The sequence below is a fragment of the Nicotiana tabacum genome, chromosome 5 (genome assembly GCF_000715075.1).
Source record: "Nicotiana tabacum cultivar K326 chromosome 5, ASM71507v2, whole genome shotgun sequence".
Classification (NCBI taxonomy): Eukaryota; Viridiplantae; Streptophyta; class Magnoliopsida; order Solanales; family Solanaceae; genus Nicotiana; species Nicotiana tabacum.
In genome coordinates, this window is record NC_134084.1 from 98,742,795 (window position 1) to 98,755,379 (window position 12,585).

At 34.1% G+C, this 12,585-nt stretch overlaps 1 long non-coding RNA gene across 9 annotated transcripts; it reads left to right on the forward strand.

The window, feature by feature from the left end:
• Nucleotides 1-2,054: 2,054 nt before the first annotated feature.
• LOC107811307 (uncharacterized) lies at nt 2,055-5,594 on the forward strand. Of its 9 annotated transcripts, XR_012709660.1 has the most exons (5): nt 2,056-3,867; nt 4,008-4,067; nt 4,290-4,438; nt 4,595-4,735; nt 5,360-5,594. It is a non-coding gene; the product is annotated as an uncharacterized LOC107811307 (long non-coding RNA). The 9 variants fall into 9 exon arrangements; XR_001653887.2 differs by having other exon boundaries at nt 2,055-3,867; nt 4,290-4,735; XR_001653890.2 differs by having other exon boundaries at nt 2,070-3,867; nt 4,592-5,594.
• The last annotated feature ends 6,991 nt before the right edge of the window (nt 5,595-12,585 follow it).

Sequence of the window (12,585 nt, forward strand, 5' to 3'; positions counted from 1 at the left end):
CCACTCTGTAACTCATAATTATTCGATCAAAACTAGAAGATACCTAGGTCGAGTTGGCTGAACTCATTCTTTTTGTAACTATCGTGGGCTAACATGACCATAACTCATAATGTACAACTGTAAGTGGGCAACACTGTATCAATAAAACTATCGTTCTTAAGACATGAATACATATGGGTCATCAAGGACTCTGACATACCCTACAAACTGAACCTCTGTCTACAAAGCCTCTAAGATTAATTGACATCAAATGGGATAGGGTACCGGCCTACCTGTAAGTCTGTAACAAAAGTCTGACACGATGACACATAGACTCGGCTGCACTCCAAATGAGGTGGAGTCTTACCGATCCTTCACTGAGTGCCAATCTCGTCTACTATGAGGGCTCGTAAAACTGATTATCTATACCTGCAGGCATGAATGTAGCATCCCCAACAAAAGGACGTGAGTACGAATAATGTACTGAGTATGTAAGGCGTGTAAATAAATATATAAAGAGCATGGATGAAACATGGAGTAAAGGACTCAACCTGTAAGTCTGAATAGCTCTGTAAATCATGAAATATTTATAATGTCATGCATATGCATATAAATATCATGTAATGCATAGGTTTGTACGTACATAACATCATCAAGCCTCTGAGGGCATCCCATCATATCATTTCAGCCATTGTGGGCAATATCATCACTGTATACCAGCTGATCAGGTGGTGGTGCGTATATAACGCCATAACCTTTTCCATATCCCATATATATATATATATATATATATATATATATATATATATACATATACATATACATACATATATACGCGTATATAACACCGTCTGAGTCATATTTCAGCCACTATGGGCAACATCATCATCATATACCAGCTGATCAGGTGGTGATGCGTATATAACACCGTACCCTTTTTCCCGTATCCCATAAATATAATATACATATATACGCGTATATAATGTCATCTGGTCATGGGTCAATGCACATGTATAATAAATGGGTGAAATGCATGAAAAATACGTAATAATCTTAATATTCCTTCCGGATAACCTTTTTTAACTGCGTATTATTCTGAGACCCATGAACATGAAATAATAATATTTTTCATGGGGAATCAAGAATATAGACACCCCTAATAACTCTATGAATAGATTAATTTATGAAAATTGTGTATTTGCTTATTTCTTCAATATAATTTGGACCATACCAAAAGAAAGAAGGGATAACCTTAATATATCTGGACCAATTCTCTTGACAATCCCTCTAGTACAAATCTTTTGCGAAGAACACGTAACCCCGGATCAAAGTAGGAAAAAATCCTTATATTTTCCTAGTTGGTTAATGGTTCTTGCAAAGTTTGCTTATATCTCCTCATATGTTATAACGATTAATATCATTTTGGCAATGGCTTCTTATTTCTTAACCATGAGACTCCAATGTCTTCCTTGAAGCCTACATGAAATTCCAATTCACTGTTAAAAAGTCTAAACAACTCAAATTTCCTTAGTTTGAGAAAGTTTATTCTATTCTTGTTGCCTGCAACGAGCCAAAAGCCTAGCAAGTTATTTGGTTTGCTTGGTAGATGATAAACGTGGTTTTCACCAATTCAAGTAAAATAATTTAAAGAGGAACTCAAGAAATTTCCAAAGACCTGTCAAGCTGGATGTTAAAATACTATGAGAGTATTAAAGCCAAACAAATACTCAATAGACAAAAAGGACGCAAAGAAAAAAAAACTCTTGGTCATGTGATAAGAATTTTGAAGTGTGCACAAAAAAATGATGAAAGGATATTAAGTTATCATGAAGTTCTGTAAGTTGATGTAAATAAATGTGAAGTACTACACTAAAAAATCATTTACATCACATGTTCTCAAGAGAAATACCTTTAAAAAGATTGTTTATCATCTACTGCATCAAATTTTAAAGATGAATATCCTCAAGAAGGCATAAACTTTTTCTCTCAAGTAAAGAAGAAAAGGAAGAGAGGATTCAAATCCAAACTTCAAAGCATGTCTACAAAAAACCGGAAATATTGTGGCGGTTTTATTATGGCCGTTGCAAATAGCCGCCACAATACACAATGTATTACGTCGGTTTTCTGTTCGCCACAATATGTTATTTTAAAATGGCGGGTCCAATTGGAAGCCGACGCACTTGTTCATTTCTTTATGTTTTTAAAACACTTTTTGACTACATTTTTCAGCAAATTTCCTCCCACATTCCCTCCCCCAAATTACAATTCTCTTTCAGATTCCCTCCCACAAATTACACACATACTCTCTCTCTCTCTCTCAACTCCCTCTCTCACGATTTGAAGAAACCCTAAGCTTCACCTCACCTTACGGTTGCAAAAACACAGATTTGCTGAGGATTGTAAGTAGGTTCATTGATGCTTATCTTCTAATTTGCCAGATCTGTAAGTTTTATCTGTTTTCCAATGGTAGAGATTCTCCTTGCGTCGGACAGTCGAAAGTCTTTTTCTGCCTTTGTGAACAATGTTATGTATTACGTTGGTTTGTTTGTTCGTTTGTGAAATATATGCTGGAATTTTTGTCTCTTAATTAAGAGTGTGTGTGTGTGTGTGTGTGTTATTCATATAAGATTTTGTTGTGTTTCCTGATTTTTCGGTATTGCTGATTATGGAATTATATAATTGCATCAAGAGTTGAAGGTGTGCATATGAACTGTTTGATAAAAGTCCTAAGTGATTGGGTAAGTTAGTTTAACATCGTTTCATGGTCAAGTGTTCGATACAAGTTATTGAGCTGAATTACTATGGGGGTGGGGGTGGAGAGCAGGGCTGGGCATTTGGTATTTCTGTTCGATTTTAAAGAACTTCAGTTTTTTTATTGTACATATCGAATTTAGTTCAGTTCAGTTTATTTTTGCTTGTTCTGTTTGGTTCTTCAGTATGAGCCTGATATGCTGGGCTATTTTCTGCTTAAGAATGAGCTATTTTTGGTCATGTTGAGTATGGTCTAGTGTTGAACATGGTTTTCTCAAAAAGTGATGTCTTTTCTTATAGTGTTTATGACAAGGTAGCCAATGAACTTCATTATGTGACAACGCTTTAATGTCGATATTTTGAGGAAATTAATTCTTTCTAGATATTTGTCTTTGTGCTTTGGCAATTGTATTTCACTTGTGCTTTATGATCATGCAATTCCTGAACGGAAAGTGATGATGTTTGCATTCTAAATCTTTCTAACACTTTGTTCATATTGATAAGGTTATATGAAGAGTGCTGACAGATATAGGAAGGATTGGCAAGTCGAAAGGAGTTTTAATTGCTAATTTAAGTCACAGAGTATAAAACTTGACTAGGGTGCTGTTCAAGTTGATGTTACAGTCTGCTTGTTTCCTAGATGTCAAGTTCGACTACTTGTTTAGTTAGATCGCACATTATATGGCCATAGAGCAACAGTCAAACACCGTCATCCTACAATATCTTTTCCCATATAAATAATTTTATGCTTGTACATCTCCACCCTCCTTTGTCACATAGTTAAAAGAAGAATCTTCTTAAGGACTAAGGGAAAAAATATTAGTAGAGCTCAGGATGAGGATTGCCCACAAATCCCATGATATTATGTCTTCTGAGAACGAGGGGTATGGTCTGGTTTGTCAATCTGGTTGCTTTAATAGCAATATTAATTTTGCGTCCATCACAAGATTTAGCTGCATGATGTAAAGTAACAGGTAAAAACATGTATCAGCTTTGATTATCAGTAACTTCTCAGTATAACTGCTAAGCATTTATATTAACTGTTCAAAAATATTGCAGTTACAGTGAGTGAAGTCGAAGCATTGTTTATTCAAAAGAATAAGCAGCTGCATAATTGATGATGGCCTCATTCATAAGGTATATCTCTACTGCTTGCAAAGAGAAATGCACATATCTGTACGTGTTTTGGATTCTTCAATGTATAATTGATATAGTACCTATCTAGTTTTAAAATCTGTTATGGCTACCTATTCTAATTCATGCAATGTCATCATCAGGAAGAGTTTCAGCTAGCGCTCTTCAGGAACCAAAAAAAGAGGAATCTGTTTGCAGATAGGGTATGTTTTCTCAGCCAACTTTCATTAAAATGGTCCCTGCCTGTGGATGAATTTTCATAAAATTTTATGCATTGCTTATTAACAGTTTAACACATTAACTCATATGCTGGAAATCAACTGTTTTTCTTGCATTTGTTTGGGCTGCTTTTGTCGATTTCTCTGTTCTCTCTGCCCATCTGAGGCTGTTTATCTCTTCACTGACTTTCTTCTAAAATTATGCAGATATTTGATCTTTTTGATATTAAGCGCAATGGAGTAATTGAGTTTGAAGAATTTCTCCGATCACTGGGTATCTTCCACCCTAATGCACCAGTAGCTGATAAAATGGCATGTGGGAAATTAACTTTGGTGGCTTTTATACTATCCATATGGTGCCTTTCACTTAGTTCTCATTTTTTCACTTTTAGTCTTCTAATGAAATGCATTATACATGCCTCTTTGTTGACATTGATCCCTCTAGCTTAATATCTTCTGCTATTAAGTTATGTATGCAAAATTAATATTGCTATTTTTCTTTCGTGTAGCAGAAAATTGAAGGATATAGAACACCCTGCTCATGTTTGAGGATATGACATGGGTGCAATTTTAACTGTAGTGTTCAACTAAAACTTTAACGCGACTTAGTCTTAGTTGATATCTCGGAGGAGTTGGCTAGCTTATTTCCACGGGTATAAGTACTAATCTTTTCTTGTTTGCTTTTCTGTCAGAGCTTGAAATAAGACATTATTCATACGGTGGTTTCCAGTTGGATCATACTTTGAAAATACTCTCGTCTTAGGGATGTAAGACTTTTTATAATTGTCCAAAATTAAATCTATACACACACAGGTAATATATATACTCTTGACTCTGTGAGCTCTTCGTATGATTGTTAAGGAGAACTAATGTTGAAGGATCTGATAGTGCATCAGTTAACTGATTTTATATACTTTTAGAAGCTGCATGGCATATACTGATAGAGGAGATGAACGATTATGTTCCTCTTTCTCTCTTTCTTGCAAGGTACGATAATGGGTGGGTGATAGATTGAGGCGTGGGGTGAGGGGAGGGATCAAAGTAATATACATATTGTAGTCATAACAGGAAGCGTGTCTCCTTCTCTTTCAGAGATTGTCATTCTGTTATAGATAGATCATGGAGTGAACTATATATTCATCACTTGCTTTCTGAAGCTATTTGACTTCTATTTTCCTTTTCTTATTGATGACAATGTTTTAGTCATTGTGATCTCTCAATATTTTTTCTGTAATAGTTATTGATTGTCTCTTTCTTTTTCTTCTTTTTTGTTGCAGGCACCAGATTTAGGAAATGGTGCTCCGTTACCAACTGGTCCAGGAATATCTTTGGAAGAAAGTAACAGTGCTGATTCAGCGAGTGCCGATTAGTAATCATGTTAGGATTAGCTATGACTCTCTTGAGTATTGTTATGTTGAATTACTCTTTGAAACTTCAATACAACGATAATGTAATTTTGGAGTATTTGTATTTTAATTTGTTTGATAAATATTTTGCTTATTTAGTCCTTTATATTGTGTTGCAATTAATATGAGATGCTATGTAAGTTTGAAGGCATAGGGTGCCGTAAGATGTAAATGTAGAATGGAACAATTGTTAAAATTATTTATGGCTGGAAATAATTGCATTTCTAGCTGTTTAATTGCGATAATAAAATTTAATATAAATTCAGTTTCAGATTTGCAATTATGGCGGTTTTTAACTGCCATATTAAACAACACAACAAGCCTTTATTAAACAATGTAAATGCGGCGATTTTCAGCTACATGTTGTGGCGGTTCTTTGAAAACCGCCGTAATACATTTTTGGCGATCGAAATTATGGCGTTTTCCGAAACCGCCATTAAAGAAGAGTATGGCGCCGTTATACGTAAAAATAACCGCCATAAATACAGAATTTTTTTGTAGCTCTGGGGAGAACGATACCATGAATAGCATTTTCATGGACATTTCTGTTGACCTTTACTTTTCAAGATAGAGTTTTTGTGGCTTCTTTGTGTCTTGGGATTCTTTTTGCTCTAACAGCATTATTGAATGCACCTAGAGCCCGTTTGGCTTAGCTGATTTAGAGTAGCTGATAAGTATTAGGTGATGAAAAACACTTTTAAGTGCTGAAACTGATTTAAAAAATAAGCAGCTACGTGTTTGAATAAAGTGCTGAAATTAATAATATGCTGCTGAAGAACTGTGCATACGAAGAGTTTTGTTTTAAAAAAAAGTATTTTAGGGATAGAATAGAAAATATTTTGATTAAACTTAAAGTGCTTATAAGCTGAAATTTGATAAGTTGGGGGAGATCAACTTATGACTTTTGGCTTATTTTTGGCTTATAAGCACTTAACTTATAAGCACTTTTAATTTTACCAAACGTGTAGATAACCCAAAAAATGCTTATAAACCAATTTGACCAGCTTATAAGCTTTGCCAAACACCCTCTTAGTTTACTCCACACGTATCTCAACTAGGTTGGGTTTTCTTGATGACTTGGCCACAATTCCCTTGAATTGTGCCGCCTTAATACATGACTCTAAGAATCATTATTTGAAAGGCATGGACTGCCACGTAATCTCCTTGTTGGAAAATTTTAAACTTTATCCAATAATCAATTAGGTGATATTCCGCTATCCGGTAATTAATTAATTATTCGTATAATTAAGAATTATCTCAACTTACTTAAAATTTTACTTATTTTTAATACACTTTATACAACGTAATATTACGGTCATGTGGTATCATATAAAATAAATTCATACACTATTATTTCATTAAAATATCCGTGTAAAAATACATACATTTTCTCAACTTATAATTTTCTTAATCTCATATAAAGAGTACAAATTTTTGTACACTTAATTCTTAAAATGGTAAAAAATAACCTTCTTTTCTTGTGAGAAAATAATTTCTATCTTTACAATAAAGAAAATCTCATAAACTTTCTTATATTATATATAATTTAAAGCATTTTCGAAAGTAGTAATATTAATATAAAATTATATTTTTCAAACCATTATTTTTTTTAAAAAAGAGTTCAACTCAAAATACCATATCAAATTATATATATAACGATATCAAGGTTGTTAAACTTACAAGTTGTAACAGTTGTTATGCCTATGACCACATCGGGATTTAACTGCATATCTTCCCTATATGCTGGATTGTTGATTGAGCGGAGTACTTTAAGAAAATAGTGAGTACCAAGGTGATTTTATTTGTGCTTTCATGATTTTATCATATTACTATTTTGTACTTGTTGGAGTAATGAATTGTACAAGTGATTAGCGAGTATCATTTGTAATTATTGCTTCTATTACCTCACCAAGGTTAGTTATGATCCTTGTTGAGTACATGGGGTCAGTTGTACTCATACTATACTTTTGCACCTTGTGTGCAGATATTGGAGCTGAGATGTTGTGGATAACAGGAGCTGGCATTGAAGATGTACTTGCTTTTTGGATATAACTACCACTTGTCCTTCATAGTTTTAGATTTGTAATATGTTATGTACATTCCAAACAGATATTGTATTTATTTCATACCAGCTCATAAAACTAAGTCTTAGTGGTTCACGACTTGTATTACCAGTTCTTGGGTTATTGTATAGAAATTCATATATTTTCATTTGTGGACCACTTTTTTTTATCAGAATTGTGTTGAATGTTAATTAACTTACCTAGCAGTTTAGGTTAGGTGCCATCACGATTTGATTGATTTTGGGGTCGTGACAAGTGGGAATTGGGTCGTGACACCTGTATTTCATATTTCATATTTTCTTCTCGAAAAGTAGGTTTTCCTCCTTGTTGTGAGCGCGTGATTTTTGTCTCACACGAATTATTCCAAAAGAATTCCCAAAATTAGGTCTTTTCTTTAATTATGTGTTATTTTTAGGAATTATTATGTTATTGTCCTGATTGTTTGCATATGTTTGTGTACATGTTTAATGCATTAAAAATACAAAAAATATAGTATCTGCATTTAGGATTTAATTTTACATTTTTTAGATTAATTAAGTGAATTGTTGTTTTACGAAAATGGAAAAATTCAAAAATAACGTATTTTGCATTTTTAGTGTTTAATGTCAAAATTTCGTGATTTTCTTTTTTGATTTGGTAAATAATATTTGGGATAATTATTATTTAGAATTAATTAGTATTTTTGATAGGATGATTTGGTTTTATAATTTAATTTAGGATTTTAGTTTTAATTTTTCGAAAAAAAAAGAGAAAAGAAAAGAAAAAGAATTAAAGAGAAGGAAATCAAATTTGGGCCAAATTCAATTTAATTTAAGAGGACCAAATCAAATACACCTGAAACCCACCCCAGTCCAGCCCAAACCCATCCCAACCTGGTCCAGCCCCGTTGCTACCTAAACGACGTCGTTAGGATAAGTTTTGATTAGGACCGTCGATCTCCTTTAATCGAACGGTCCCGAGCTTCACCCGTTACCCGACCCGACTCATCTTACCCAACCCGGTCCGCCCCAGTTGCTACACCAAACGACCCCGTTTCATTAAAGGATCAATCATGGCCGTTGGATTCTCATCATCCAACGACCCTAATCTAATTACCCCTTTAATATACCCAAAACCCCTTACCCCTATCAGAACCCCCCCTCCTTCGCCTCTCTTCAGAGACCAACCGACACACCACCGTCTTCCGCCCGCCGGAAATCGCCCATGGCGGCGGACGGTGGCCAATCAGCCCCAAAAATACACCCCAGAACCGCCCCGAGCCCCTCTTTCCAAATCCATGACTCGTTTCCCTCGAATCACCCTAGTACTTCTCGAATCTTCAATCGAAGCAGTCCGGTCCCAAAATCCCCGAACCCTACCTCACCCAATCGACTCCAAATTCACACCGTAGAACCCCCTCACTCCCCTCTTCCCTAATCCATAACCAGTTTCTTTCGAATGGGGCCCAATCTGCTCGAATCTTAAATCCAAGAGCCAAACCTGAACTCAAGACTGATGATAATTTTAGAACCGAGTTCGTCACAAAATAGTGTTACTCACTTATTTTGACAAAGAACAAGTGACTAACATTATTTGGCGATGGAATCGGAAAGTCAGGGTACCAAGCTTTTCCAGTTTTATCGGTAAGTTCTTGCATGTTTCTGTGTTTGTTTGGTTAATTTTATTCTAATGGTCATTTCCCTTTTCTCATTTTCTTTGGTCAATTTCAATTGAAATTCGATCAGTACTCTGGTATAAATTATTTCTGTTCACTGTTTGTTTCTTTAGATTGGTTTTTTGGATTTATTTCGTATCATTGGGATATCAGTAGACTTTGAAATTGTATTTTGTTTAATCACTTAGTCAGAATAATTAGGATTAGTTCAATATTTTGGTTTAACTTCTTGTTTAATTATGTTGATAAGAACTGATTAATATAAGTATAATTCAAGTGTTTACCTACTTAAGAAGCTTCTAATAGTGGTAGGGTTGAGATTGCAATAGCTGTTTAAATTAAGAAAGCACTAAGCTAGTGGGTAGTTAAAAATAAAAAGGTGAATTGATAATGGAGGATACACTAAAATGAATGCCTATAAAAAGGCTGAACTTGAGAGGTGTAAAAGGAGGGACAGGAGAGATTCTGACACAGAATACAGAGAGATATAGAGTAAAAGATAGAGAAGAGAGAGTCAAAAGAGTTCATAGATAAGAACATTCTGAAAAATACTGAATTTTTTTTACTGTTACATTGATTCATCTGAAGTTACTCACTGTTTTCTTGGTTAAAAATCTGGGTTGTTCTTGCTGTTTAGTTACTGCTGAACTTCATCCCCCTGTTTCCTTTATTTCTAGGTACTATATTTTGAGCTCTATTAAATATGTGCAGTCAGGTTTGATGAATTAAATGCAAGAGTGAGATTCAGAATATGACTCCAACTAGTGTTGTACTTCGTTTATTTGACACTGCGTTGTAGTTCATTTCATTTCTTAGTTAGTTTCTGTGTGATTTAAGGACTATTTATCATTTGTTGTAGTGAAGATTTATTTGAGCCATGAAAGGCATGTTTGTGTTTAAATTCTGCTAGAAATAATAGGTATTTGATCTTAAAACTATTCAAGTCAACTATGGATCAGCTGAATCCATGTGATTCTGTTAAGTTACAAACTATCCGAGGCATCAGTTGTTTGTTTTCTTGTCTAAATTTTTTATTTGAATCACGATTTGCTATGATATCCATGCTAAAACTACTAGTAAGCTCATACTGATACATTTATGATAGGCTTGTGAATGCATTTAGTGTGAGGTAAATTCGATTCTTTTAATGTTTATCAGATTAGTTTATAGAAGTGCTATTGGGTTTAGTTCTAAGTCTCTCCTGGCTGTTTAGTTGTTCGTTCTTTTTGAAGCAATTAACTTTGGAGGCTAAGTAGACGAATAGATGTATGTCTCATGGAGTTTAACTGATTCACATAGGGCCAGCTTTGGGTTAATTATTAAATGAGCATTCGTGGTTGTTTTGAGTTGAGTCTGGACCATTGTAAGTCAATTTTGGGTCCTTCAATATTGAGTTTGGATACTATTTGTGCTGCTGAAAGAATTCGACCTTGAATCCCTATTTATTTTTTTGTCAATACATAATAGTTGTCAAATTGGGCCTTCTTTTGGGCCTAATTCAGGCCACTTAGAAATCATTAGGCCAGTAGCACTTATAACTTGACTTGGGCTCCCTTTGAGCCCAGATTTGAGATGAAAATAGGACTCACATCAATACTATAAATCATTCTGATATTATGCATTTTTATTAGGCATTCTCTCGAATTTGGCTTAAATCGTTTGTTGCTCTCAAATGGACGAAAGTCGGCATGTTCATTTGTATCCCATTACCCGTGTTAATTTGGAGTTGGCTATAATTACTCAAGCTCACATGACTTAGGCCAGTAATTTTAAGTCATGACTTAGCTCTTACTTGACGCAAAGCTTAATTTACCATCTGCGTCCTATCTTTACAATTGACGGTGTTGATGTAAATAAATTTGTGTTGAAGGAGTGTCATATCTTCATTTTCGGTGTGTTAGTTCTAAAAGTTAGAATTGTTTCTTCATGCTAAGAGAAGTTTATTTCTTTTTGGAATAATAACGCGTCGAGATTTTTTTTTCGTATAATCTTTACTTATGCTAATTTGTGATGCTTGGGTATTTGAGTTTGGCTATTAGTGAGGTTAATGCTAAAAGAATCTTGCTGCAATTCGTAGGTTGTTTAATTAAGCACAAATAATTTATGGCCTTCGTATTAATTTCTTATGACTTAGATATAAAATAACAAATGATCATAGATTGCTTTAGGCACGTTCAATGTATTATTGTGATTATGTACATGTTCGCGTGACATAATTATGGTTTTCAAAATAAATCGGAGTACGCATTCGCGCAACTTCGGCCAAATTTTTAAATAATAATAGAGCATCATTAATCGTGGACGAAATAATTATATAGTATCCCTAAGTCATAAATTGGTTAAAATTTTTTATCATTCTTGTGCATAGACCATAAACTAATAAATTTTCTTTATAAGATTGTAGTAAGTTTCTTTTAAAGAAATGCGTTTACAATTCTTTATCACTTAATCCATAAAAGTTGAAAATTTTCAAGTGTTAATTTAGTAGGAATTTTTTTTTTTAAAAAGGAAAAGAACAAAAAATAGCGTTGGATAAGGTATTTGGAATTATCAAGTTCACTAAGAAGTTTCTTTTGGGGCTTAATAATTCCATATCTATCCTAACCTTAATTCAAACATAGGAAACAAATAACTCACAAACCGCTAGTATACTTTTAAGCGTATTTAAATAAATTATTGTGATTATATACACGTTCGCGTGACATAATTACGATTTTTTATTTTATTTTATAAAAAAAAACAAAATCGGAATATGAGTTCGCGCAACTTCGACTAAGTTTTCTTAATAATAACAAAATATTACTAATTGTGGACACGTTCGCATGACATGATTTTTAACGCGCCAAACAAATGGGTACACATACGCGTGATCCATTTTAAGATAATTTTCTTAGTTAAAAACGGTCAAAAAGTTAAAATTGCACATAGGTTCAAAATATTTTAAATCAGATAATTAGGCCATTTATGATAGTTGAGCGACCGTGCTAGAACCACGGATCCCGGGAATGCCTAACACCTTCTCCCGGGTTAACAGAATTCCTTACCCGGATTTCTGGTTCGCGAACTGTATTACAGAGTCAACCGTTCCTCGATTCGGGATTTTAAATCGGTGACTTGGGACACCATAAATCTCCCAAGTGGCGACTCTGAATTTAATATAAATAATCTTGTTTCAATTGTCCTTTAATTGGAAAAACTCTCTTATACACTCCTTCCCGGGTGTAGGAAAAAGGAGGTGTGACAGCTCTGGCGACTCTGCTGGGGAATGAACCCAGAATCTCTAATTCAGGGTTCAAGAATTTGAACTTAGGATAATTATATTTGGCTTTATTTTTTTATCTAGTTTTATTCACATGTTTGCGCTCTATGTGTGAAATGTT